General features: G+C 42.9%; 1 protein-coding gene across 1 annotated transcript in view; it reads right to left on the bottom strand.

Moving 5' to 3' along the window:
- Positions 1 to 14,867, bottom strand: part of LOC311109953 (lipopolysaccharide-responsive and beige-like anchor protein) — a gene marked incomplete at its 3' end in the record, with an annotated part of 160,036 nt that overhangs the window by 126,217 nt on the left and 18,952 nt on the right. The window lies entirely within an intron of this gene.

The raw sequence follows: 14,867 nt of genomic DNA, 5'->3' as shown, positions 1-14,867 counted from the left end.
GTGTAGACTAATAGTGAAATGCTTACTTACGGGCCCTTCCCAACAACGCAGAGAGAGAAAAAATAGAGAAATAATATAAAAGAAAAAAACACGTCATAATAAAAGTAATAATAAATACACAATGAGTTTGGTTGTTTACAAATGTATCAGGTAACCATAAAGTTTAGAATAGACAGTATTTTTATGTATAGAAAAAAAAATGAAATTATACATGTGTGTATATACTTTTCACAATACACAATGTGCAAATAAACGTATTCTAAAATGCCAATTCCTCACCCGCTATGAGAAGGCTACTTAGGCTGCCATCGACCAAGAACACAGGTTGACATCGTGTTTACACCAGAGACAAATAACATGGCAAATAGCCATACATACACAGTGCTGCTCCAACTCGGCCCCTGTGGCTAGAATGGCAGCTGGCATAGAGCTCCTTAAAACAGGTGACACTGTTAACAGGCCTGTTCAGTCATGGTTGTTGATCTCCTAACAGGACTTGGGTGAACATAGTTGTCTCTGTTTATATGGTTTTACATTGCCATTCAATTATTATTGTTTAGGATGGAATAGCCTAGTCCTTTGACAATATGGGCTAGGTAGGATAAAAAAGAGGTGTTGAAATACAGGGCTAAAATCCTTGTTTTGTATAGAAAACAATTGTGTGAAGGGCAATCATTCACAGTGCATTGACTTCTCTCACTGCTCTCACGTTCACAAACTGTGAGGTGGACACAAAGAGGGAGGAGCCTAAGCTTAACGCGCTCGCGACGCTCACCTAGGGATACAGTACGTACAGTAAGCAGTCTCGAACTGACTGGTCGGTGACCTTGTTAGCTAAGCAGCTTATACCTTTACTTTTCTAATAGAAAGCGACATTAAACCAAGGAAATTGAACAACGTTCTGCTGGAGAATTAGTGCTTTTCAAGAGGGTTATGTACTTTGGTGTTGGAAAGACGCTCATAGGAAAGTAGGGTAAAAGGTTGCTTTCGCTCCGCATCTTGAAGCTGTGCGGTGTTGTTACACGAAGTCGGCTATTTGCACTTCTGAGACTCAGCTACGGTACGATATTTCAGTTGGTCTTCTTACACATAAATGGACTACAGCTAATGTATTGTTTGTAAATTACGGATTTTAGAAAAGTAAATAACTTGACAAGACATTGTTCATGTATTTTGCTGCTTGACATGTCAAGTGACAGGGACTGTCTGACACAGTCAAGGCATAATGTGACACGTTTACATTTCGGTTGTTATCATGGGGTTGTCTTTTTTTAAAACATTTATGTCAGAGTGACTTGTCAACTGAGTCCTGGGCACATTTTGGGGACTTGCCATTTCTCAAAATAAGTTTAAAAGTATCTGTCTATACGGCTTGATTCTTGCAAATGCCTGGACACAATCTTTCACTTTTCATTCACCTTTATTGTGCCTCACGTGACATTTTGCAAACCTTTATTGCTGAAGTGATCCACATGTTAATGCTGTGGGGCCCAGGCTAATGTGCTTAGTCAGAGCCAAGAACACAAAGTACATTTGGCATCTACTGTAACTGTATACATAATTATTTGTAGCCTACAATATGCTATTCATTCTGCAGAGGTTAACAGATAAGTGACACACACACACCTCTTCCAACTTCAGCATACTTGGAAAACAAAACATGGTAGAATGAAGAGGGTATTTTTTAAAATATATTTTAAAAAGATTTTTGGACAGGACTGGTACTCTTATCATCTTTCCATGATGAAGAGGTTATTATTATTATTATTATTATTATTATTATATTATTATTATATTATAAGAGGTCAGGGTATTGGGTTACTACCTCATGGGATCACATTCAAACAGACACCATCAATGTTTCATGGTTGACCATATTTTATTTACAGTCTGGTTGGGTGTGGACCATCCTTTATACCTCAATGGTGTGGACCATTCCTATACAGGGATTGTTTTACATCAAAGTTGTTATAGGAAAATCAGTGTTGATACAAATTGATTTGAACACAAGTCAAAACTGTTTGCTATATGCAGTGTATTTGAAGTGAACAGTTTCAGGATTTTTTTTATGATGCTTTGGTGATTTCAAACTGTCAGCACACTCACTGTGGAAGTTGGGTTGGCATTGGCTCTAGAAAATACACACAGAGGGCAAAGCTTTTCGAAGTCCTTTCATTTACTCCTGGGAACTCTCAGTGGATGTTACAGACAGTGTTTAATTCCAGCACACTGACTAAATTGACCTGATTTCCCGCTCAAGTGTTGTTTCTGTATAATAGTAGGAAGAGTTGATACCAGGCTCAGTTGTCCTGATTACTGTAAATATGAGGGTTGATGTCATGAAAAGTACAGTATGTGCTGAATAACTAGGCTAATCTGAATTGTGAACTTGTTGTAATTAGGATTTTACAGTATGTAGCGTCTGTTTGTGTACTTGTGTTTACATCTGCATGCATTTTCCATGTGGATTTCCAGACAATGAGAATGGCACTCTGTTCCTACACACACACACAACCTAAAGAGAGAAGGTAGCGAGCTCTTCTTGACCAGTGGAGGCTGGTGGGAGGAGCTATAGGAGGGCGGGCTCATTATAATGGCTGGAATGGAATAAATGGAACGGTATCAAACACATCAAACACACGTAAACCACATGTTTGACTTTGTTCCATTGATTCCATTCCAGCCATTCCAATGAGCCCGTCCTCCTATAGCTCCTCCCACCAGCCTCCACTACACTTGACACACACCTCACCTTCATATGGCACAGCTTTAAGATGCTCTGCCTCGTGATCTTTAACCACACAGACAAGTGAGGTCATATCCCACAAGCCTCATCGCTCCAACTGAGGCACCTTGCATTGAGAGAGGGCTATGATATAGGGCCTATACCCTACGTAAACAAATAATTCATAGCACCATGTCAACATAGCAGGGGACTGAGACTTTATATAGCAAGAAATTGGCTTTGTAACACGTGAATGCACTGGAAAGGTAAGGAGTTTTTCTGCTAAGTTACCACATGTGTATGATCAGGTCAGGTGAGGAGGCAATGTGGAGGGTTGTCCCTTTAAATCTCTGACATGCATGTCAATGGAGCATTACACAGGGCCAGCTGGTTTAATTTCACATAGTGGAATGTCTGGTTCGACCACTTCGGTCTACAGTGAGACCTGTAGGGCTAACCCAAGCTATTCTCAGACGGTCATGTAAGATCAGAGTGTAGTCAGGGATCTATGCTGAACTTGTATTACAAGGCGCACGCGTGTGCCTATGTTGAAAAATATAGGTGCACACAAAGACATTTAGGAGCACAATGACAGTTATTTGCGATATTAAAGCTAGAATCCTTAATTTTTCTAGGCTCACTGGTGCTCCTAAATAAAAATTCCAGGTTGCACAGCAAAACATTTAGACGCATATGCGAGTAAAATGGTCGCACTGTAGAGCCCTGGTAATGGTGAGACTAGTGAATTATCATCGCAGGTTAGTTCATCTGGGAATGGCATGAGATCACAGTACACACACATACACATACACACGTACAGAACAAAGTTATACCCTATGGATTATACGGTTGAAGATAGGAGACATAACTCCATACAGGATAGGACGGAGTATCATGTAACACTGTTTACCCAGGCCACTGAGGTACAAATATAATCGTGTACTCATCAACTCCAATTGACTATTTATAACATATGATACGACACTTCATAAGATATGTGTGTGTCAGTGAACAGTTGGTGTTCTCTCTACGTCATGGGTGGTTGTCAATCAGAAGGCACAAGCAGCTGAGAGTGCCACTAACTAGTGATCCTTGAGTTAGAGGTCATTCCGATTAACCTGACAGGCTGTTGTTAACGTTGCAGAATATGCTGCTTTTTCAACACGCACAGAGGGCATGCTCAGTTAAGTTTGTTTTGAAAAACATCTCTCTGACTAGGCCAGGGAACAAACTGACCAGCCATGCAGGGCAGCATGAGGTAGCATAAAACTAGGCCACCGTGTGACTGGAACAGGGAAGGAACAGGTGTCTGGGACAGTCACCATGCCAACAGCTGTGGCTGTGACAACTCACTGGCCCACTGACCGACCTGTCTCCCTTTCTCCCAGTTTCTCACCCTGGCCATGGACTCAGCCCGGCTCAGGCTTAGCACTGTCCCATGTTTGGGATTACACCCCCCTTACCACCCTCCCAGCCCCGTCTGGCGACCCCAGTGAGGGGTCAGTGAGAACAAGGGAGCCGTGTAGAGAGGGCCACTTGCTGGAGTTATTAACATGTTGTTAACATAGTCTTAACCTAATCCGCTGGGGATGACTGACTGTCGCCTATATCTCTGAACCTTAATACAACTGTTATGCAACTTTTGAACTGAAATTCTCCACTAAGTACCTGTATTATCTACTGTTGATTGAACTGAAAGTCTCATCTAAGTAACTCTATTATCTACTGTTGATTGAACTGAAAGTCTCCTCTAAGTAACTCTATTATCTACTGTTGATTGAACTGAAAGTCTCCACTAAGTAAAGGGAAAGGGGGATACCTCGTAAGTTTCACAACTGAATGCATTCAACCAAAATATGTCTTCTGCATTTAACCCAACCCCTCTGAATCAGAGAGGTGCGGGGGGCTGCCTTGATCGACATCCATGTCATCGGCACCCGGGGAGCAGTTGTTGGGGGTTAACTGCTTTGCTCAAGGGCAGAACGCCAGATTTTTCCACCTTAACGGCTCAGGGATTCGAACCAGCGATCTTTCGGTTAAGTACCTCTTATTGTCTACTGTTGATTACCACTTATTGAGAATAATTAAGAAGCTGTCAAGCTTTTTAGTGTGTTTGTCTCCTATTTGACATGGCGTATTCCTAAAAGGTAGATTTTTCCTTCTCTCAGGTAACTACAGTCACGTTTACTTGTACCTGTGTTTACTTTTTTCTTGAATTTGCTTCTCTTTTGACTAAGCTAAGTTACAGACACCATAGCTTGTTTTTGTCTCAGGATACATCACAAATTGCAGGTCCAACGACCTAAAATGACCTCCAACGACCTAAAGCATACTCTCCATCTATAGAACAGCATGGTGTCTAATGGGGAGACTGACTGGAGAGGGAAGGTTCATATCATAACACTACGGCAGTTCAAAAACAGGCGCAACAGCAGTGATGTGCCTTGTTGAGTCCAAACCTCTTAACTCCTTCTCTGATCTGATCTGGTTAATGACATGATGAGAGCGTGGCGAGGCCTAGCGCTATCCATCCCTTCTGATAACAGCTCTACCAACATCACAGCCATGCTATGCTAGTCATCCCTGCATCTCTGCTGCTACCAGACTCTTATTTACTATTGCTAATACTGCACAATTTAAACACATGCCCCCCAATCCCCCCTTCCCCCATAACACATGTAAATATTGTTATATAGATTGTACCTTCCTGTATTATACTTATGCTAAAATGTTTATTCTATTCTACTGAGCCATTTACTTTATTTTCGTATTCTTATCTTTTATTATTTCTTATTGTTGTTGCATTGTTGAGAAGGATCCTGCAAGTAAGCATTTGATTGGACAGTGTAGTGTAAACAATGTGTATCCTTTACATAAGATTAATAAAACTTGAAACTTCTTCCTCCATTTCTCCATTAATTTCTCCCTCCATCCCTCCACCTCGTCATCCCTCTATCCCCCCGCTGTCTCTCATTCATGCAAACACTCAACCCTTTCATCTCCTTTTGGCGAGGCAGCATGCAAACAAGTTACAGAGGAAGCAGCAGCAGAGATATAGATGGATGTGCCCACACTAAACAAACTCCTATCTCAGAAAGAGCCCATTGTCCTTTGGGAATAGGTCAGGGGCTTATCCATGTTGCCATCAGAGATCGACCTACTCCCCTCCTGACTCCTGGGCTTTGTTCTGTACAGCTACATGGGGATAACGTCTGTGGAAAAGTATGTGGAAGTTCTGCTACAATGGTACTGTTCTACTGAAAATGTGCACGCGCGCACACACACACAGTATTGTTTAACTAACCATATAACCATTCAAAATCCTATTTTTCATAACCCCTAACCTTAACCCCAAAACCTAATCTTAACCCTAACTCCTAGCCCTAACCCGAAACCTAATTCTAGCACTAATTCTACCTTAACCCTAAACCTCCTAGAAATAGCATTTGACCTTGTGGGGACTAACAAAATGTCCCCAGTTGGTCAAATTTCTGTTCATTTACTATTCTTGTGGGGACCCCACAAGTAGAGTTACACACACACACACACACACACACACACACACACACACACACACACACACACACACACACACACACACACACACACACACACACACACACACCCTGCAAGAATCACTTCACTCACTCCCTGGATCACTGACAAGCTAACCTGCACTTGAAGGCTGTCTTTTGTACCGTTGTCTCCTGTGTTGTGTCTACTGCTCACCTGTCTCAGTATTATTGAACCATTCTAACTGGCCTTATCTCACTGTAGCAGGCTGTGCAGCTCTCTGTATCCCTGTCTCAGAGTCTCATGGCAGTCATTATTACACAGTGGCTCAAGGGATTGTTTTAGCCACTCTAAATGCAGGCAGCATGTTGCTATGCCATTATGTGCAGTACCCAATGCTGTGGGCAAGAGAACGCTGGGTGTCTCAGCCTGGGTATGTATTTCATAATATGTGTTGATCCTCTGGGGTGTTTGGCACTACTCCACTCAGCTTGTTGACCTTTCCCTGTTTACCAGTCTCTCCCTTCCCCCCGGGCCTCCTCACCCTCCCTCCCTCCCTCCCTCCCTCCCTCCCTCCCTCCCTCCCTCCCTATCAGGTAATGAGGAGGTGAGCTGGTGTGTTTGAACATGTTAATCAACCTCCTCCACTGAGCCCAGAGGTGGGAACACTGACTAAACGCAGCACGTGTTCACGTGTTGAGCACCAACCTCAGCCAACCTACACCTCAGCCTATAACCTTCAGCTGGTCTTTAACACATAATCACAGTCCTATCTGATAAGGTCCTAACTTTATGGGTTTTACACTGTTGTATTCGGTTGTTAATGGGCACACCTGTTGAGTCCCTTCATATTGATGTTTCATTTCAGAAATACGACTGACTGTTATGTATTGTAAGTTGCCTCGAAGAATGATGTGTTGATTGATACTCCGTTTTAATGTAAGCCAACACAGACGAGTTTCAGAGAAGTTTATATTTGTAATGTTAGGAGCGTTCCTAGTCTGAATGCAGTAGGCCTAACTGCTTCTCATAGCGACTAACTGTAGTCCAGAGAGGGGTCAATGTCCCCTCGGCTACAGGATAATGGACGCCTAGATAAGACTATGGATGGGGTCCTCCAATTGTGAATATATGTGTTGCTCATTGGAGAAGGGGACAGATAGACTATAAATAGCCAGGCTCTCCCTCTGAGGCCCCAGTGTGGCCCACCTGTAAATATTTCAACAAGGTACCGTCACTTTAATGGGGCCTTATATCACCGGGGTTGCCATGGCCACCAAGCCACTGTAAATGTCCTCTGTCTATCACCCATTCGTCTATCACCGGTGGGAGAAGAGAGAGGAGGGCCAGTGACAGAGCCCATTCGTCCTGGCCAAAACCTATTGTTGGTCCATTCATCCTGGACCAGGCACCGCCATTGGTTCATTTGTCCTGGACCAGGCCCTGCCATTGGTCCATTCGTCCTGGACCAGGCCCTGCCATTGGCCAGGACATATGGGCTCTGTTTGAAGAGGACAGTCGCTCTTCCTGATAGGACTTAATGACTCACATCAATCACATAGTCCAGAGGCACAGGCTTTGTGAGTGGGAGTGTGGTGGACTAATGCATTGGTTGGTGGTTCAGTTGACAGTATTGAAAAATGCCATGTATACATTTGCTAATTTAAGAAGCTCGTTCAGACTACTAATTTATATTGCGGAAAAAGAGAGTTCTCATTGCTGGGTGGGTGTAACAATATGTGTACCTAGAGTTCATTAGAGTTAAATGTCTGGCCCCAGAGGTAAGAATCATGCACAGCAACATGTTCAGCAAGTGTGAAAAAAGCCAGTGTACTGCAAGTTAGGACAGCCTTGTGAGTGCTACTGTAGGTGTGGCTGGCTGTATCATGACCTCGGCCCAGTGTGTGAAACACCTGCTGAGAGGGAGACGCCTTTACATCTCACAGCTTTAGAAACCAGAGCCACTCTCAGTCACCAGAACCACTCTGTCAGAATACACCACACACACACACACACACACACACACACACACACACACACACACACACACACACACACACACACACACACACACACACACACACACACACACACACACACACACACACACACACACACACACACACCACACACACACACACACACACACACACATTGATGCTTACAAAACCTCTGTCTTTAAGCAAACATTCTATCCTCTATCGCTCCTGTCATCGTTGGCTCTGCACGTGTTATCTCCTGTGAAAATCCCTTCCTCTTGTTACCTGTGAAGCCTCTCTCTCCCAGCTCATCCATTGAATAACACGTTCAAAAGATGACGTAACAAGATAGACCTCACTTCACTTTCTATAGCTTTATCTAAATGGGTATACCTTTTTTTATTTTATTTAACCTTTATTTAACTAGGCAAGTCAGCTAAGAACAAATTCTTATTTACAATGACGGCCTACACTGGCCAAACCCAGACGACGCTGGGCCAATTGTGCGCTGCCCTATGGGACTCCCAATCACAGCCGGTTGTAATACAGCCTGGAATCGAACCAGGGGGTCTGTAGTGACACTGAGATGCAGTGCCTCAGACCGCTGCACCACTCGGGAGCCCAGTTAGCTAGGTCTCTCTACCTAACCCAGACTAGGACCTGTTGCTCTGTGTATAGTCAACCAGTAACCACCTTCACAAAGACGCATGACGTAGTGTGAAGAGAATGTTCTTTTAATCTGGTAGAATTCACTGTTGAGGAAGAGAATCGGCTTTTCATCTAGTAGAATTCACTGTTGAACTTCAGTTCAAACCATTATAGTTTCAGGTGGAGCTATAGTGTATCAAATTCAGTTATTCCTGTCTCTGTGTAGAAACCCTATTGTTCAGAAGCTACCTCTCCTAATTCCCTGTACACATACTGATGAGCCCAACACTTTTGCTGTAATCAGGAGAAGATGATTTTAGCTGCAGGGGGTCTGGAACCTGGTAAAGATGCCAACCACGGCCATTTTGGGGATGCTGTGTGGTGTAGACGTACATGGCATGCTCTGGGTGAATAGGGATGTAGGCTACTGTGATATTGCTGTGTCTTTTGTCTTTTGTACTTTCATTACTCAGGAGACGCTTATACACATTCAGTGACTGTTATAGCATTTATAGCATAGGCCTATGTCATAGCATTGTTATGTCAAGAGGACATAAGCAAATGCCAATGCAGTGACACAATGCTAACTAACACAATGTTGACAAAGAACACTGTTAGCAGGTCAGTGTCTTCCAATCTAACAGGTTCTTAAAATGAGTTTAACAGTAGCATGGGGAATGTGTTGTTGCTCTCTCTCTCTCTCTGTCCCTCTCTTTATTTCTCTGTCTCTTAATTTCTCTCTCTCTCTCTCTCTCTCTCTCTCTCTCTCTCTCTCTCTCTCTCTCTCTCTCTCTCTCTCTCTCTCTCTCTCTCTCTCTCTCTCTCTCTCTCTCTCTCTCTCTCTCTCTCTCTCTCTCTGTCCCTCTCTTTATTTCTCTGTCTCTTAATTTCTCTCTCTCTCTCTCTAGCTCAATTCAATTCAATTCAATTTAAGGGCTTTATTGGCATGGGAAACATATGTTAACATTGCCAAAGAAAGTTAAGTAGTTAATAAACAAAAGTGAAATAAACAATACAAATTAACAGTAAACATTACGCTCACAAAAGTTCCAAAAGAATAAAGACATTTCAAATGTCATATTATGTGCAAATAGTTACAAAAGGGAAAATAAATAAACATAAAAATGGGTTGTATTTACAATGGTGTTTGTTCTTCACTGGTTACCCTTTTCTTGTGGCAACAGGTCACAAATATTGCTGCTGTGATGGCACACTGTGGTATTTCACCCAATAGATATGGGATTTTATCAAAATTGGGTTTGTTTTCGAATTCTTTGTGGATCTGTGTAATCTGAGGGAAATATGTGTCTCTAATATGGTCATACATTTGGCAGGAGGTTAGGAAGTGCTGCTCAGTTTCCACCTCTTTTTGTGTGCAGTGTACACTCTTGAGAGCCAGGTCTGCCTACGGCGGCCTTTCTCAATAGCAAGGCAATGCTCACTGAGTCTGTACATACAGTACCAGTCAAAAGTTTGGACGCAACTACTCATTCAAGGGTTTTTCTTTATTTTTACTATTTTCTACATTGTAGAATAATAGTGAAGACATCAAAACTATGAAATAACACATATGGAATCATGTAGTAACCAAATAAGTGTTAAAAGCGTGCAAAGCTGTCATTAAGGCAAATATATTTGGATTTGTTTAACACTTTTTTGGTTACTACATGATTCCAAATGTGTTATTTCATAGTTTTGATGTCTTCACTATTATTCTCCAATGTAGAAAATAGTAAAAATAAAGAAAAACCCTGGAGTGAGTAGGTGTGTCCAAACGTTTGACTGGTACTGTAAGCAAAGCTTTCCTTAAATTTGGGTCAGTCACAGTGGTCATTCTGCTACTGTGTACTCTCTGTTTAGTGCCAAATAGCATTCTAGTTTGCTCTGTTTTTTTGTTAATTCTTTCCAATGTGCCAAGTAATTATCTTTTTGTCTTCTCATGATTTGGTTGGGTCTAATTGTGTTGCTGTCCTGGGGCTCTGTGGGGTCTGTTTGTGTTTGCGAACAGAGCCCCAGGACCAGCTTGCTTAGGGGACTCTTCTCCAGGTTCATCTCTCTGTAGGTGATGGCTTTGTTATGGAAGGTTTGGGAATCGCTTCCTTTTAGGTGGCTGTAGAATTTAACGTCTCTTTTCTGGATTTTGATAATTAGCGGGTATTGGCCTAATTCTGCTCTGCATGCATTATTTGGTGTTTAACATATTTTTGCAGAATTCTGCATTCAGTCTCAATTTGGTGTTTGCCCCATTTTGTGAATTATTGGTTGGTGAGTGGACCCCAGACCTCACAACCATAAAGGGCAATGGGTTCTATAACTGATTCAAGTATTTTAGCCAGATCCTAATCGGTATGTCGAATTTTATGTTCCTTTTGATGGCATAGAAGGCCCTTCGTGCCTTGTCTCTCAGATCGTTCACAGCTTTGTGGAAGTTACCTGTGGCGCTGATGTTTAGGCCGAGGTATGTATAGTTTTTTGTGTGCTCTAGGGCAACGGTGTCTAGATGGAATTTGTATTTGTGGTCCTGGCAACTGGACCTTTTTTGGAACACCATTATTTTTCTCTTACTGAGATGTACTGTCAGGGCCCAGGTCTGACAGAATCTGTGCAGAAGATCTAGGTGCTGCTGTAGGCCCTTCTTGGTTGGGGACAGAAGCACCAGATCATCAGCAAACAGTAGACATTTGACTTCAGATTCTAGTAGGGTGAGGGCTGGGTGCTGCAGACTGTTGTAGTGCCCTCGCCAATTTGTTAATATATATGTTGAAGAGGGTGGGGCTTAAGCTACATTGTTGTTTGTGTACATGGATTTTATAATGTGGTATGTTTTTCCCCCAACACCACTTTCCATCAATTTGTATAGCAGACCCTCATGCCAAATTGGGTCAAAAGCTTTTTTGAAATCAACAAAACATGAGAGGACTTTGCCTTTGTTTTGGTCTGTTTGTTTGTCAATTAGGGTGTGCTGAGTGAATACGTGGTCTGTTGAAATTTGCTCAGTACATTGTTTTCACTGAGGAAATGTACGAGTCTGCAGTTAATGATAATGCATATGATTTTCCCAAGGTTGCTGTTGACGCATATCCCACGGTAGTTATTGGGGTCAAATTTGTCTCCACGTTTGTGGATTGGGGTGATCAGTCCTTAGTTCCAAATACTCTCTCTCTCTATCTCTCGCTCTCTCATTCTCTCTCTCCATCTCTCACTCCCTTTCTCTCTGCACTTCCTTAACAAAGTCAATATGGTGGTATGCTGCTATGTGTAATTGTACATTTAATTTATCATCAGTCTAGTTTGACTGTGGTGGCATGGCTTTAAAACACTGCTACGGTCGGGCTATTTCTTCCTCTCTTTATCATCTCTACTAGGCTTCAAATCAGGTTTGATGTTCTCCTGCTGTTCCTTTTACTCTCATTCACACAAATCTCTCTGAGGAGTTAACCTCTGCCCATAGGGGAAACCATCTCACCATGTATACTCTGAGACAAACCCTTCAGAAAATAAGATCTTGTCGTGAATGGCAGAAACCATGGTTAGAGGATGAAACTAGGTCTGTGACAGTGGGAGAGAGGGGGATGGAACTAGATTCGACAGTGCTGCTAGGTAACAGATGGGTTTTTAAATGGTTGAAGCGCCTGTAGTGGTCATATTCAGTTTCATCACCATCTAGGCTACATTGTAATCTTTCTCCTTCATCATCAGTGACTCGGATCTCTGATCTCAACCAGGCGTCTTCTCTGTGCCTGATTACAGCAGGAGGTCTGTTCCATTTCACTTCCTTCCTCCTTGTAGAATAAGTGAGCCACAAGCAGTGTGTTACTACCTACCTCCGCATGATCAGTGACTCTATTGATTCATTATTGATACAGATTAGTCACTGGCTCGCTCCAAAACAGAAACAGCCTGAATGTTTACAGCGCTCCCTGCTTAAAACAGCATGCCTCTTCTTCCCTTTTCAACTCTGTTCATGTGCCTCCAAAGAGTGTGTGTGTGTGTGTGTGTCTGGCTCAGGGGTTCGCAACAGGGGTCCTTAGTCAACACTCCTGTTTTCAAAGGGAGATGCTGACTTCAAGACTTCTTCAGAGCTTTTTTGTTTATCCAGTCTCTGGCGTTTGGGGCTATCGAGACATGTAAGCAAAACATTAGCATAATTACCTAATTTGTATAATTGGATAACGACTGCGAAACTGAGTGGAGGGGCATGCAGGGTCACGCGCTCTCCCAGAAACATTATAAATTGAGTTGTTTATTACACAGGCATCGAAAATAATAAAGGTGAATACATTCAATGTGTGACAGCAAAGCACCATCTCCTTGGTGCTCCTCTTTATAGAAGTGGTGCCCTATTTCAGGCTTGACAGTATGTTGCTGGGCTCTATTTTGAGGAAGTGGAGCATCTCCTCTCCAGGCAGTACAGTAGTATCCTCTATGTCGTCCTCCTGCAGTGCACTATGCAGTTAGGTTACAGTATGTGAGTGTGTGTAATTTAGGTCATGTTTTTCTCATAGAAACGGCTTACTGAGGGGAGTAGCTACATTTCTGTCTTCAGGTCTCAGGTTAGTTACTAGTTGTTGGTGTTGTCGGCAACTGGTGTGCAGTGTGGCGTCAGTGTCGAAGTCTGTAGGCGTTAATTTTCGACCCCTAATTTCCTGGGATTATAATTGGTTTTTAGAATGATCCAGTGTCAATCCCAGCCTAATTATATATATTTTTTAAACACCAACAGTAGCTTTCTGTCACAGGAATGAAAAACGAACTTAGGATGGGTCAAAGAGGTCAACATCGCTCATCACTGACGGACTCTATTTTCGAGGTCGCTCACAGTCTGAAGACTTGGCACACTGTAGAGTTACCTATTCATGTAATAGACTGGGACTGGGAGGATATAATATGCAGGAGTGTTACGCTACAGACAGTAGTGAGCTATACAGGGACACATTAGCCGAGTAGTAAAGTTCAAAAGGGACTCAGTCATACTCAAACCATATTAAGAAGAACCAAGATGGCCAAGATACAAAAATAATCTTCCATTTGATTCAAGGACACAGTAGTTGCCAGTGCATTGTTGTCCAGGTTAGGTAGGTTAACCACTATAAATGTACAACGCTAATCTGCCACCAGGCCTGTTTGTTCTATTGACCCCATGAGGTTGAGGACAGACTCCAGTGAGGAAATGTCTGTCTGGGGAAGGTGAGGACGGATTACTGTGACATTAAGACCGAGCAGAGACGCAGCCAACTGGAGGCAACTGGAGGAACCCAACACACTGCTACTACTGTCTCTCTCGCCACTGTATAATTGGGTGTCATGTATCTGGCCGGGACACTAAGCAGAGCACTGTAGTAGTATCCTAAACAGCCCACTGTGTCCAGTATGTTGTGTCTTTACAACAGACTCAATGAGAAGAGTGCTTGTTAGAGGAAGAAGATGAGCTTTGAGAATGTGGTATTTCATGAGTTGTTTGTGTCCAGTTATGGGTCTTGTTGGTAGCAGTGTAGCACTATAGTGGTGCTTTTTAGTGTGTAACAAGTTCTTATACAAATAAGAACTTGTTACAAATCTGTACTTGAGAGGTTTAGTGCTTTATGACTTCTCTGTATGGGAGAGTAGAGGGTGTGAGAATGAATGGAGGTGAATGGAGGTGTGGATTCCTTTAGAGCACACCCCCTCTCCTCTCTGTTTGCGTTGACCCAGCTGGACCGGGACCCCCACTTCCCCTCCATGGGTGGAGCAGGTCCCTGGAGGCGATACAGCCACAGTCTGGACAGCGGAATGGGCTTTCATGGCTCTGTGGGGGACGAACACACACCACAGCCACGCACACACACACTGAGCTCCGACTGCGGTTAGTGTTTACAATACATCATGCCGATATGATCTTCCTGGAAAGATTTTAGAGTTGTCGCTACAGAGTAAGTCAACTTGGACATGACTGGTATGCAGTGCATTTTGTATGGTTGTCGGTCAGGTCGAGAATGCCTAGAATGTTTTAGCTGATGTTTTAT

Source organism: Coregonus lavaretus, assembly GCF_964263955.1.
Source record: "Coregonus lavaretus genome assembly, contig: SUPER_35_unloc_1, whole genome shotgun sequence".
Taxonomy (NCBI): Eukaryota; Metazoa; Chordata; class Actinopteri; order Salmoniformes; family Salmonidae; genus Coregonus; species Coregonus lavaretus.
This window is presented reverse-complemented; position numbering and strand designations above follow the sequence as displayed.